This window comes from Ambystoma mexicanum, chromosome 2q (genome assembly GCF_040938575.1).
Source record: "Ambystoma mexicanum isolate Mex_15411 chromosome 2q, UKY_AmexF1_1, whole genome shotgun sequence".
Lineage (NCBI taxonomy): Eukaryota > Metazoa > Chordata > Amphibia > Caudata > Ambystomatidae > Ambystoma > Ambystoma mexicanum.
The window spans coordinates 672,941,328-672,956,559 of NC_090924.1; positions in this window are offsets into that span (position 1 = coordinate 672,941,328).

Sequence of the window (15,232 nt, forward strand, 5' to 3'; positions counted from 1 at the left end):
TGAGGCAACTGGGCAAGGATCCTCCAGTTCCTTATGAATCTTAAATAGTTGACCTGAGCTGGAAGTTGCTCCGGAGATTCTTTTATCATAGTAACCTTTTTTGGCGTTTAAGATAGCCCTTTTATATGTTTTTTTTCGTATCGGCATACATGGTTTTATCTTCTGCTGAATGTTTTTTTTTCCCCATTGTTTCAGTTCCCTAAATGTAGCTGTGCGTAGGGAGTGAATATCAGGAGAAAAGCATTTTTTGTTTGTCCTGTCTTTAGACAAGCGTGTTTTCAATGGAGCCAGGTGATTTGTGGATCTTATAAGAGTATCATCATAAGCCTTGGGCAGCTCTTCGGTGGTGTTGAGAGAGTCTAGGTTATGGATAGTGGCGGCTATAAAAGGGGCCATAGTATCCGCGGTCAGTTTGCACAAATTCCTGCAAGTCACCCGTATCTTTTCAGATTTATTTTTCTGGGAGCTTGGAAAAGACATACTCCAGTCCAATATAAAATAATCGGACCAGGGACAGGGGATACACAACAAATTGCTAATGGAGAAATGTTGGGTAAGAACCCAGTCCAGGATGCTACCCTTAACGTGGGCGGGTGTCTTAACATGTCTCAACAATCAGTGTTTATTAACTAGTGTCGATTGGGAAACTGATGTGTCGTCATAGCCTAGATTAAAATCACCCAAAATCAGTATTTTTGATTTGGGTTTGGTGCTGGCTGCAATAAGGCCACTGAAGTTACTTAGAAAGTCTGGCATGCTCTGAGGTGACCTTTAAATGAGGAAGATATTTACAGTCTCATTGGGATTTATATATAGCTTGGCTTTTAATAGTTCGCAATCTGCTAGGCAGATGTTATCAATTTTCCTAATGTGAAGTGAGTTATGGTACAAAAGGGATACCCCTCCACCCATACCTTTACCGAAATCTGCTCTCAATACATTGAAATCAGTGGCCAAGGCGAGTGTTAGGGCACGTCCCGCAGCCTAGTGCAGCCACGATACCGTAAAGGCACAAAAGGTGATTTCATGTGATTCAATATAATCTGCTACATCCACTGAATGTTTGATGAGCAACCGTGTATTTAAGAGCATGCATTTAATTAAGGGCCCCTACGTGTCTCAAGTTACTATCAGCGTGGTCTATTTTCAAGTGATTGTTGTTGTCCGCTGTAATTACTGTGGTCACTGAGTTGGAGAGACGACGCTTAACGGCCTCAACAAATTCCTTCAATGTGGACCGTGCGAGGGGCTGTAAGGGTTCTGTCATAAAAAAAAGTTACCGGCTCAGAGGAAATAGTTCCTGTATCGTTAAATCTCCCCATATGTCTATTCTGCTGTAATGTGCCCATCATAGCAAAGTGTATCCTGCGGCGGGAGGGAGATGGAGAGTCCTGTGCCGAATGCTGCAAAATGGTGCAAACCGGCGAAAACCGGCCCTTGCTTACACGCCGATAAGGGATCTAAATTGCCGCTATGCCACCAGAGAAGTGTGGCCTTTTTGGAACTACACGCTGAGTGCAGCGAACGGTAGATTTCGAATGAAAATAAACGTTTGCAACTAGATGAAAAAATAAATGAATAATGAAACAGGAAATGGATTGTGCTAACAAGTTATTCCTGAAGCACACAATTAGTAAAGGTCAGTCACACAGAGCCTCACAGTAGTCTAAAGCAATAATGATGCATGCAGGTGAAAGCAGGCTATAAGTAGGCGAAAACCAGCCTCTGCTTACGCGCCGGCGCTGACGTGCCACTAAGGGACCTAAATTGCTGCTAGACCACCAGGGAAGTGTGGTCTTTTTGGAACTACACGTAAGTGCAGCAAACGGTAGATTTCGAATGAAAATGAACTTTTGCAACTAGATGAAAAAATAAAGCTGTGCAACTCCTACAAGGTCACAAGCTAAGGTGGAGCTAGCACATTGGGTAGACACTCGATATTATCCAACAATTATGTTTTTCTTATGCAAGAGAGTTGGTTAATGCACTCTGTTTATGTTGATGGTTACTCAGTATTCCAGTTTAATGCTAAATGGATGTGAGAGGGATGGGTTTTGTTTATTAGCACATTCACAAACTGAGTATTTGTTTTTACCCTGGGGTGGCTGTAGTCAGCGAATGAAAGACATCAGCCATGAAGTTAAACAAGAGAAGTATAAAAACCCAAAGCCCCTCTGTGCTTGTGTGGAGTAAATCTGGAGAGTTTCTCTTGGGAGTAGTAGTGGGTGCTCTGGGATCTCATTGTATTTCAGACTACTGTTAATATCCGGTGCAGGCCGGTATTAGTGTTCTCTCTGTTTGTGCACAGTAACATAGATTGACAACTGATCGCATAGGGGATTTTGTCTTTAAATGAATGGACGGTTAATAATGGGTGAAAGTCAGTTACCGTTCACGTTTGGAGTTTTATTAAGGAAAGCCCATATTTGATATAGTAGCTGTTAACACAGAAAGAGAAAAGGCATAACCTTCTTTTCCAGACACAATTTGTCAAACAGTAAATATTATCCCTCCCACTTGATTTTTCTTGTCACAGCGTCGTAAACCTGCTGCTAAACAAATATTCTGTGACCAGAATGTACCTGTTCTGGGCTAATTCACACTAGGAGTATTAACTGAGTTCCAGCCTTGCCTGCCTGGAAAGCGTCAAGCTGTGCATCCAAGTATAGGAGTCTTGCATCAAAATCAAGCTGGGATCATTTGAGTACTAGCTGCCGTTTACTCCTCTTGCCCAGAACTGCCTCTGTGGGGTCACCCATTAAACCTACACCTAGCTCTAAGGTCTGTCTACATTCACCATTACTGGTCCATTAACCAGTTAAGCACCAGTTTAAATCTAAAGGAAACAACACCTCAAGCACAGCAGAGCTGCCATAAATCAGCAAGAGGAGAACATACCTTTTGTGCATCAAACAACTGTGTTATGGCCACTTGACAAGACAAAGAACAGCCCTAGCTGATCCTACCAGAGTCCTGTATGCAGGAGCAAGCATCCCCTTGGACACAGCGTATCAAATGTTTTCATGGGGACCCCCTCTGTGGATTGTGTTTTTTTTTGTTGTTTAACGGTGGCAGTTAGGTTGTCACATTTGGTGTCCTGCATTTGCCATTAGATTTCTACATTGGTTTTTGAACATTAACACTCTTAGGGGAAGCTCTTGTAAGGAGAAAGATACAAACACAGACTAACTATGTGTAGCTACAAAGGACATTGAGACTCTGGGCCTCATTACGAGGTGGGCGGAATGGGTTTACCGGCACCGGTAATGGTGCTGGTGCCAGTAAACCCATTCCGCCCTATTACGAGGTTCCCTTGAGGGACCCACTCAGACCGTCTGGTCAGACCAGACATCCTTTTCGGGTCCCGCAAGATGACCAGGGAGCTAATAACAGGTCTGTTATTAACAGGCACGTTATTAGCTCCATCCCCATTGAGCCCTATAGGGGCTCACATGGGAATGGGGATGGGTTTTTTGAATGAGGAATTACCGGGTCCTCCAAGGTTGGAATGAACCGGTAATTCCTCATTCAAGGAACCCGGACCCAGACCCTATTTTGGAGGCAGCCATGGCGCTAATAGCAGCATGGCTACATCCAAACTCATAATAAGGCCCTCTGTTTTAGGAGCTGTAAAGAATGGTGCCAATTCTACAACCTGCGGGGATTGGGTGATTTATGCTCCTGGGACAATCATAATGATACTGGTACATGAATGAATTGTTCCTCTGACCATGCAAATGTTGTGTAATAGTTATTTAAAGGACCAAAGTGATTTATCTGTGGTCTATTTATTCCCCATCACTGGCCTTTATTTATGTATTTATGTATTTATTTATTTAATTTGTAGCTGTTCATGCACATTCTTATATAAAGGTTGCATTTGCTGGTTTCACTTATAAAAATGGTGTATCGTGGGGTGTTTTGTGCCTGCAAGTTCAACTGTATTTATTCGCACTTTACATATGAGGAAGGAGTGTATCAGTTTTTACTTCTACAGCTGTGGAATCCCAGGAGGTAGCCCCTATCCCACTCCTTGTGGATGCACTACATCACAAGGGTAGTACCTGAAACTAAATTCTACCTCCCTAGGACTTTCCCGGGAAGCAACAAAGAGTGCATGTGTGCGGTAAGGTGTGTGACCAGCTTCTATTGACTAAAGGTTCCTGGTGAACAGATTGCATTTTAGGGGAGAACAGATATAGTGACACCATCCATCCTAAACCAAGGGCAAACACACCTTACACTTACTTGTGTACATCTGCTTACAACAATGCTTGTGAGTTCTGAAATTACACTAAAATATGATGTCCATTCTTTTTTTTGTTTTATTTTTTAAAGCAGTTTGCAGTGTATGTTAAACCTCTTTCCAACCTTTGCAAGGCCCAGAGGTTTGAGGAAATGTGAACCTAATAATGAAGAAAGAGTGGTTTGCTGTGTCCTACTATCTGTCTCTTGTTAATGCCAGACGAGGAACAGTGGGAACAATCCTGATCAATTGTAAATCATCACTATTGGGCACTTACCCAAGATTCTGATCCACCCACACTGGAACCGATCACTGCATCACTGTATGTGTCCAGAGAAGGATGCAGACAACTTGGTATCCACATGGTTGTGTGACCTTTGCAACATGTGTAAGTGATCCCAGTTTGATACTCACCATTCGCGCATGTTCGTGGTGGTGAACTGGGCCATGGGGAATAGGGAAAAACCAACAAGAGGCTATGCATTCTACTTACCCCGAAGCCTGTTGGTGTGGCCTAACCTTGCAGGCCACACCATCCTCTTTGCTTGTGAACACTCCTAACATGTTTGGATGGACCAAGGTGTGCCCATTGTTTGTAAAAGCTGTTCTCAAACAGGTGCTAATGACTTGGTGCTTACAAGTGCAGTGTGAGCTTCTGCATCTGAAACACTGCATGCAGCTCTGCTGAATGGATTGTCAGGGAATTCTTTCAAGTCCATTTTATATGTAAATCACCTACAATAAATGCCTGTCTTTAAACTGCTTTGTTGGATTTTTAGCTAGAACTTCAAGTGTCCTTTGCATCAATAAAAACTAGAGTTATGACTGTGTAAAAGCGGATGGCCTTACTGTGATGCTAGAAATGCATTGGAGGGAGAGGGCCTCCGGGTCCTTGTACTGTACTCCTTTTTCCTATGTGCTCTGTATTGTTTTCTGCCGAGAAGTCCACGTGGGAATCCTGGCAGTGCAGATCTACCTCTTTTTGGTGATGGTGAACAGACCATTGGTATACCCTTATGGCACCCATGGGTGGGGGTACAACCCTATACCCCTAGTGTATGTTTTTGGGCACATGTGTGTGGCCCACAGAGCAGGGAATGGGCTGGTGGCAGCTGCATGCTGAATTTGACAGGTGCTCCGAGTATCCTCCATTTTGGGATACACAGGCCCTGCCGTTGGAATCAGTTGATTCCTGATAGGAGACAAGATGGCCCCTGTGGCCTCTTGCTTTCTATTGCCTGCTACCTTGTTTTCCCAAAGACCTTGGAAGCCTTGACTCTGTCCCTTTCCCCTGACTGGCTGTTGGGTGGAAGTTCCATACATGTTATTGTAGGGAAGTCCAGGCCAGACTGGCTGGAGCCTTTCCAATTACTGTATATTTTGCGTACACCCTTGGGGTGGGACCTGGGTGAATGGCGTGTGTGACCAATATGCACTTCATGTTATGGGTGTCTGGTTTCTGGTATGTAACACAATGAATGAGACAGCCCTGCCCGAAACTGGTATGAATGCAGTGTGGAGTGCTGAATGGCTGGGTACTTGTCCCAATACACATTCCTTGTTGTGAGTGTCTGGAGGGAAGTGAATGGCCTGAATGCACTGTGAGCCTGATTGGCTGCCTGCCTGCATAAATGCCCTTCTGAATGATTGGTTGCCTGAGTGTGACCCAGCAGAGTGAATGAGAGACCCAACAGTATATTTGGGGACATCTCACTGATGGAAATCCTTCAGAAGCTGAAGTCAAAACTTGATGCTTATTCTCGAAGCCGAGCCAGAGGAAGAAGGTTGACTGCTGTTACCTTCGACGCAATCTGAAAGCTGCTGTGCCTTCAAGGACCTGATCCAAAAGACGATCTGGTTAGGAGACCTCTTCCCGAGCTACGAGGGACCATCGTGCACCAGCTAACCTTCACCAAGGCTCCCTGGAAGTCAGCCTTCGAAAAAGTGTCGAACGGAGACGGGGACCGCTGCGGAAACTGAAGAGAAGAGCCCAGACATTCCGTCCATCGTCATCGACCAGGGTTCAGAGGACCACTGTGACCGCTGGAAGCCTGCTGAAGCCTTGTTGCCCAGATGCAGGGACAGCTTGAAGCCGTGCCGCCGACGACCAGAGCCGCAAAGCTCTATTGCCTAAGAACACTTTGAATCAAGGACTCCCTTGCTCATCACTGTCGACCGCTTTGTCCCGCCAGAGAAAGTCAAGGTCGCCGAAAAACCAAGGAGAATCCTCCAGTGGGTTTCCCGCCACCCGACGCCCTTGCTGGGCCAAAGTTCTTCATTGACTCTTTGCGGCAACAAACTATCGTCATTGAGGTGCACCGCATGCCTCATCTTCGTTGGACGTCCACGACCGATCGTCGACGAGCACCGCCAGGACCGAAGCTGCTGCCTCGACTCCTTTGTTCACCTTTTCTTTAAGGGATCTCGATGATCCGTGGCTCCTGCCTTAAAGGGAGTCATTCAAGAAGGATCCGTCGACGACCCGACGTCAAACTCTGCTAAACCAGGTACATTGGGGTGGTAGAACCTTTATAGAAGGAAATACGACTCTGATAAACAATATATGGACTGGGCTTGTTTATTATCTTATTTACAGGTTGCCCAGGTGTGGGAATCCTCACACAGAACTGTGACTTAGTAGCTAGAGTACTATTCTGCCAATTGTTTAACCAACTCGTTTTCCTCATCAAGTCTATTTTTGGTTCACTTTATTAATGTTACGCTCACCTGGCTCCCACAGAGGCGTCGATCGGAACTGGACAGCTGCGGTTTCCACCAATGTGACGCGTAGGGCCGAGATGACAGACTGGACAGGCCCACCTAGCTTCGTTTGCTTGGCCCATAGGAATATTCTTCTGCAAATGGAGAAAGGGAATTAACCACCCGTGGAGTTGAGCGTAAATCCCCCCACCCCTGCTGTTCTCCCCACAGATCACCTTTGATGTCCCCTCTTATAGTCTCACCTGATGGTTTGAAAAGATGAGCTCTCCATCCTGCATTGAGCGCAGGGGCGTGTTGATAACCAGTTGCTTGACTGGCTCGAAGGAATTGGTGAGTTCCAGAACAATATTGACTCCGAGATTCCCGGCAAGACGCCGTAAGTATAAAGTTCATAAGAGTTCAAATGCCTGACTTTCACTCTTGTCCGATTCCTTGCAGGTTGCAGCTTGACCCTAATGAAGAGTTCCTCATGGCAACCGGTAGTATTCTGGTAAGGATTTGTATTTTCCAACACAGTTCGATAAAATAATGTCAATATGTAACCTGTTGCTTTCTCCCTTATTCAGGCGCTGAGAGAAAGTATGAAGTCTCAGGGAATAATACCTCTGGCGGTAAAATCAGGTAAGTCTGTGGGTGAGGCGGGTTCCCCTTGTTAGTCCCTTTGTTTCAGCTTGCTGTCCTTTTGTTTCCCCTTAGGGGCCGAGGTTTGGCGAAGATGCAGTGGAAGCTGCGCCAACCTGTGAAGAGGAATAGTACCCCCAGTGGTAAAATCAGGTAATTCTATGGTATTCCCTTGGCTCACCTTGCTGTTCTTGTCTTCTCCTTAGGTGCCGGAGTGCGGCGGGAACATGCAGGAGGATGCGGTGGAATGTGAAGATGCTGCGAAGGCCGGTGAGTTCAGCATGGCGCTGCAGCAGGCGAGGCGACGCGCATAAAATAACTTCTTTCTTCCAGCTCGAAGGCGCGATGGATCCTTTTTCTAGGAGCTCCAAACTCGAGGCGGGCGTGGCAGAAGGCTGGATGCAGACTTGCAGACGCGGTGAGCGTTAAGCTGTTGGATGCAGAATAACGCAAAGCGTGTACTGCTCTTCGGGCATGGTTTAAATAGCCTCCAAAGTAGTCCCAGGTAAGTATTCCTCCCCAGCCCCGCCCGAGTAAAAAAATAGTCCCTAAGTAAAGTAGTCCCTTCCAAGCCTCTTTTGGCTTGGAGCTCTTGCAGCATGCTCTGCATCAGGTAAGTTTGCAGTATGGTCTGCTTCAGGGAAGTTTTAATCTATGAGTCTGGCGCCTATGGTGCCAGGACTGACTCTCCATATGAGCCTGGCGCCATAGGCGCCAGGACTGGACCCAAATAGCCCCTAGCAGGGGTTGTTGGGCTTGCTTAGGATAACTTGATGCCTGCTTCCGGGGTTGCTGGACTTGGTCTGGGTCCCCGGGGGTAGGCATCATGACAATTAATTGATGTGTATGCCATTGGAAACTGTCTGCAGTTGATACATTTTAATGGAATCAAAGAGTAATTGTGGTACCACATAGAAACTCTATATATATTTATCATTATAGAATTGCCTGAGCACAAAGTGTGTTATTGTATGTGTACATAATCAAAACATTATTTATATAAAGAACTGTGTTATCACTAACATATTGTGAGAACATTCCTTGGTGGGGGATTGGGGACTACCCTGCACTTCGAACCAGCTTACATCACCTCCTGAGAGCTTAAGCCTTGATTGCTCGTCCTCCTCAGAGGTATCCTTCCTTTCCTCTCCTTCCCCTAGAAGCTCACTGTTTCCAGAGCCCTGGTTCTCTTTAGGCTGGACTATTGTAACAGTCCCTATCTAGATCTGCCTGCCTCTACTCTCCGCCCTCTGCAACTGATCCAAAACAGGACTGCGAGACTTGTCCTTGGCCTCAAGCCCAGGGACCGTATCTCTCCAGGACTGAAATCTCTTCACTGGCTCCCAGTGGCTGTGAGGATTAAGTTCAAAACCCTCTGCATTGTCCACAAGGCCTACTGGGGTCGCAATACCTTCAACTCTCGTTTCTTAAATTTCTTCCTTCTCGAGCTCTTCGCTCACCTTCATCCAACTCCCTCAGGGTCAGTCGCTTTTCCAAGCAACGAGTTGGTGGTAGATCTCTCTCTTCAGCAGGTGCCTCCCTCTGGAACAGCCTTTCTGCCTCCCTGAAACTTGAGGAGAACCATCTCCGGTTCCGCAAGCACCTCAAAACCTTCCTCTTTGCCTCTGCTTTCTCTCTACCTCTCCCCTGTTGAATCCCTGGCTGAAACGGCACTGGTTACCTGGCCACCCCTTCTGATTCTCGGGCCCAGGCCCCGCCAGTTGCCCACCTGCACTGCCTCCCTGGCAACCTCGGCACCTGCGGACTGTTTTCTGTATCCCTACAGTCCCCCTACAAGCACTTATGTCTGCACTTACCTTGCACTTGCCACCTGAGAAAGTTTATTTATCTTATTCTTCCAACTATCCCATGTACTGCACTTTCCCCTCTTTCCTCCTCCCCATGCACTTGCGCGATCTGAATGATACCTGGCCTAGTGGGATTGCTGTTTCTGTCTTCCCTTTGTTCCCTCTCCCCTGCCTCGTCGCGCCTTGAAACACTTGTGTATAGGCGCGTTATAAATGCTATATCATATCATATCATTGCTACCAACAATACAGAATCTTGGCTGGGGTGCTATGTGCTTCTACTCGGCCAAATAGAGGGCAGGAGTACAAATAACCCCTCTCCAGTCTTTGCACTGGTGGAGGCGGTGGGATGCTAATGGTTTTAGGAATCAGTGTGTAACCTTGCCACTTACAAAATATCCACACTTTGTTAAACTGAGGTTTAGTTTTGTACTAGATAACTACCTTACAGCAATGGAATCTATTGCAAATTGTAAATTGACTAGGATGAGCTTAGAGGCTTTCCAGAGTGCTTGTGAAGCCAGGGAGTTAGACATTGAAGATAAGTCTAGGGCTGAGCTGATAGCTGCCCTGGTGGACTACCAGACTGATTGTGAAGCTCTTGAAGGGGGGGATGCAACCATTGGGGACCCTGCCCCTGGGGTTGTTACTGAATCTGTTTCTGGGAGTGGCACCACTCCGGCTGCCTCTATTCCAAAACCCAACAATGTTTATTCAGGGAATGCCTTGGAACTTGAGTTATTAAGGATTGCCCTTTGAATACAAAAAGTTGGAAACTGAAGCTGAACTTAAGAAAGATGAGTTGGCACAGCAAGTGATACTCAAATATAGGGACACTGAATATCAAAGAATCCAGTTGGAGAAAGCTAGAGTGGAGACTTCGGCCATTTGCAGAGAATCTAAGTGGAAGCTGTACTGCTGTGAGAGTTTCTCTACTCATTTTGTTGCTCCAGTGAGCGCTGCCTCCTCATCCCCACAGCAGCTGTGCGTGAAGAGGAGTGTGAGGACCAGTGTGTTCGTGGGGGAGTGGTGGCAGCGAACATCTTTTTGTCTCTGTTTGGAAATCTGCAGCAGAATATTCAGGGCGGAGTGGACAAGAGTGGGGAAGAGCAGTCTGTGCACGCCTGCTCGCCTGCCGTGATCCGAGATACCTTTAAAAGTAAAAGACATTTTCTTCGTTTTCTCCCACACTGTGTATCGCAAAGTGGAAGGCTGATACTATCCTAAGTTCAACGGTAGTGTTCACCGGACTCGCCTGTCTTCATTTCATTGCATCATTACCGTACTCATGAGTAACTTTGGTGTGCTTCACTCGAGCAGAAGTATTGATTGGATTGGAGTCCCCGGTCAGTGGCGTCCATATCAGTTGCTGACATGTGATATCATACTGATACTATACTAGAGCTCATAAATCATTGCCAGTGGGGAGTTCCGCTTGTGTGATACTTGTCCCTTTGCCTCCCTGTAAGCGGATTGTAAAGCTTTTTAACTTGAAATTCTGCACATATGGGATCAGTGCCTTGGGAATTATTTTGATAACGTGAACCATTAAAGGTGCGTTCTGGGAATTGCATGCTCCTCATTTTTTCAGCAACTGTGGGCCTAGGGCCTTTGAGCTGCATTAACTATCGTAAAAACTAAGTACTACAGTGGAACCAGCACTTCTTTTGTATTTCATTGACTCTTTATCCATCAAGGGTGCATTCTGGGAACTGTGTGCTCTACTTCTTTGCGGCAACTGCGGGCCTAGCGCCTTTGAGCTGCATTGATTATTGTGAAGAACTAAAGCTCTATATTGGAATTAGCACCTTTTGTATTGCATTGCTTTTTTATTTATCAAAGGTTCATTCTGGTAATTGTGTGCTCTATATCTTTGCAGCAACTGTGGGCCTAGGGCTTGTGAGCTGCATTGATCATTACAAGATCTAAGTAATACAGTGGAACCACTGTCTTTTGTATTGTGTTGACTCTTTGTACAATCAAAAGTGGATTCTGAGAATTTGCGTGCTCTATTTTGTCTGCGGTGACTGTGGGCCTAGGGACTTTGAACCGCATTGACTTTTGAAAGTAGAAAAGTTGTGTTTGTTCTATATCATAACAACCTTAGAGTTGTCTAACTAAATGCATTCTGAGAATTGTATGCTCTACTGAACTGCGGTGACTGCGGGCCTAGGGCCTTTGAACCGCATTGTTTATTGAAAGTACTAAAGTTGTGCTTTTTCAACATTATAGCAATCCTTACGCTGTGACTATATCTTTGCGGTGAGTGTGGGCCTAGGGCGACTACGCCGCAATAACTTCTGGATTCAGTTGAAATGCACCTTTTAACAATTTGTATTGAAGCTGATCTCTAATTAGATCTGTATCTGCACCCGAGCAAGTCCCTGCAAGTCCCGCTTGGCCGCTTTGCCGTGTGCTGGTGCCTGACATTTTGCCTCTGTGTTTTGTTTTGTCATTGAGCAGAGCGTTCTGCTGCAGATAATTTATGGGGAGAGTAAGTTATTTTGTTTCAGCATAATCCATGCACACACTCTGTATTGCATTTTACATTATTTACTTGATTTGGTCTGTATTTGGGGAGAGTAAGTTATTTTGTTTCAGCCTAATCCGTGTACACACTCTGTATTGCATTTTACATTATTTACTTGATTTGGTCTTAATTTAACAGACTTGGATTCAGAGTGAGTTTATGTCATTCCGTCAGTATACTCTAAAATCAAACATACCTGACGGTATAGGCTTGCTGCTAAATTCACTAAAAAACATGAGTGGCAAATCAAAATCTGCCATGCGCACTCCAATAAAAACCATAACTCTAACTCCGGTTCTGAGAACCCAACTGTCCAACAGGGACGTTTGCACATTTTGTGCAAAAAGGAAGGAGTGCATGACGGAGGAAGGGCCTCCGGATGCACGATTAGAAGGAGAATGTTGTCCGGTAGACTTGACGAACCGCTCTAGTTGCGGCCCTCGTACGGAACCTATTCCCCAAGATTTATCTGACATTACCATCTTGACAATTGCTACCACACCCAATAAAAGGAATAGCAATAACCATATTGATCACATGTCGCCAGTCAATGAGGGCATTGAAACTTCGTTCGCTGATATTTCGATCCATGCGAGGTCCATTAGCTCGCCTGGTTCGAATACCTCGAACTATAAAGTTCCAGGTTCGATGGACTCCACAATTCAGTCTATTCACTCAATTGTGGGTTCATTTCTACAACCAACACCACGACGCAGATTGCCTATTGACAGTGCTGATAACCCCTCAGAAAATTTGGCCTTAATTGAAATTACATTGGCAGCGGTTAAAACTACCGTTGCCAGTCTATTCAAATTATTTGAAACATTGGACACAAAAATTGTGTTGCAAAATAAACAAATCCAACACATTTTAGACTGGATTCCCTGTTTCTTTGCGAATGCCTAGTCAGCAAATCGATGAAAATGTGTACCTGACCGAGGAAGTGTCTGGACTGCCCATTATGACTAACAAACATACCACTAACAACACATTTATTCCGTCAGTGCCCACATTTAAGAACATCATATGTCCGATTGAACCTCCAATTCCTAATGTGATAATTCTGAATGACTCTTGGATCAGTGTAGATGAAGGTAAAAAAAAATTTGGTCTAAACCAAGTGTTGTGACACGTGCACCCTCCTCCATTATTCCGAACCTTAAAACACGTGCTAAAAGAACATGTCCAAACTCCAGAGTGGTCTTCCGTAAATCAACAACTAAAGCTCTTCCAAATTCTAACTCACAGCCACACAATACTACAGTAGTTTCAACACTGCAATCGCAACCAGCTAGAGCAGAACCAGAAATTGTCAATAATGCACCTAAAAATTCTGCTGCAATATCTTTACCGGGAGAGGTGATCACAATTCCTCAAGTCCAACCTCACAGCGCTCCATTAAATTACTATGCTCCGTTGTCGGACTTAGTTGATCTAATTGGATCTCCTGTTAATCAACCTCTCATTCCCACGAATCATCCTAAACATATCAACGGCCAAGTAGTGTCAGGTTGTCACAATCCGATTAAGTTAACTAACAATAATGAGTCGGCTGAAGAGCGAGATTTTTGAGAGCGATCTCTGTCAATCAAAGCTGCTGTTGATTCTTACTTATTGCAATGTGTTACCCAAGCTATGGCAGTAAACCCCTCACAGCTAACAGTTGGGGTGCCCGCTTTGTCAGCGTCAAGAATTATTCCACCTATGCATGTTGACGTTGCAAACGGGGTACCTTCCAATTTACAAAATAAAGGAGGTGTGAGCCCGTCTTACCCACCTTGTTCACGAGCGGATCAGGGCTTACTTTTACCATCCACCAAAAGCGTGAACAACAAACCACCTGTCAGATCAAGCCTTCCGAATCGATCGAACAAAAACTCATTTAACAATTGTCACTCTCTCATCGTTAAGTGTCGTGATGCTCCATTCGACAAATATGACCTATGCCGCTCAAGCATTTTAAACATATTTGGGATGTTGATAGTTTGGAGGACATTGTATCAACTGATATTGACCAGGTGGAGTTTGTGGGTACTCGAAATCTTTCCATCGTGCGGCTCTGGATCAAATCAGGCCTAGTCTTAAATACGATCTAGAGAGCAAAGATGGAATTATTCAAATTGGGCTTTTTGATCGCGCAAGACCCAGAACGCTTAATCGTGAAAAAGAGCACCCCTCAATTTGATCTTCTGTGTAAATAACTTTGTTCTTGTCCATATTGTGGTCCGTTGGTGTCGCAGAAACGTGAGAATGGTCCTCTCAATCAGGCATAACCATTAACAGAAACTACATCAAAAAACATTTCACTAGCTAGCTGGAACATGAGGGGGCACTCTCACTTGCAGTGGGGCACAAATAATTTCATAAACCAATTTGACATAGTAGTTCTCCAAGAGACGTGTTTGTGTGTGGCTCACTAGGGTCTCATGGTGGCGGTCAAATCCAGTAGAGGATTGAGGATCTACAAGTGGTCTTCCCCAAACAATTTTATTCAAATGGTCAAGATCTCAAAATCTACCGAATCTGTGGCGGTGATTAATCTCCATCGTAATCCTATGGGCATTTCAGATAACAATTTTTACAAAGATCTATCCGCTGTTGTAGAATTAGCATCACAATGTCAGGTTTCCTTCTCTTATTCAAGTTTCCTTTTTATTATTATCCTTTTCAGATTAGCTTTGTGTGGGTGGGAAGTTTTCCATTATAGTTGGTTAGGCCTTAACTTGTTAATTCAGAATCCTGGTTCTGACCCAAGGCAAGATGGAGCCTCACAGTGACAGCTCTGATTGGCTGGAAGACAATGCTGAACAACAATGAACATTCTAAACTGTCACTCTGTGCCTTTCATCATCAATACCCCATCTGAGAGGACGTGTTCAGTGGCTGCTCCTGCTTTAGTATTAGGCCTGGTGGATTTTATCCTTCAGATCTCAGCAGTTGAGCGGCTACTTTCTTGGGGGTTCAGGAGAAGTCTTCAGCTGGCAGGAATTCGTTTTGAAGATAGGAAAAGCAGGAAATCTTTGTGAATTCGCTCAGGAGATAAGTGACTTTATTTCTACTGTAAATCTGTTCATCTTAATAACAGTCTCCTTGAAAATTCGTTAAAAGTAGTGTTTCTACTAAAACTATTGAACTATCGGAATGCGCTTGTGTTTCCAGTGCGGTGTTCCTTAGCGCGAGATTTTGTCTGTCGCGTGCGTATTCAAGTGAGCGCGTGCTTTCTAGCGTGTGTATTTCGAGCGCGAGTAGAGGTTGGTCTCGTGCCATTTTAAACGCGCGTGTGTTTTATTGCGCGGGTGATCCTTT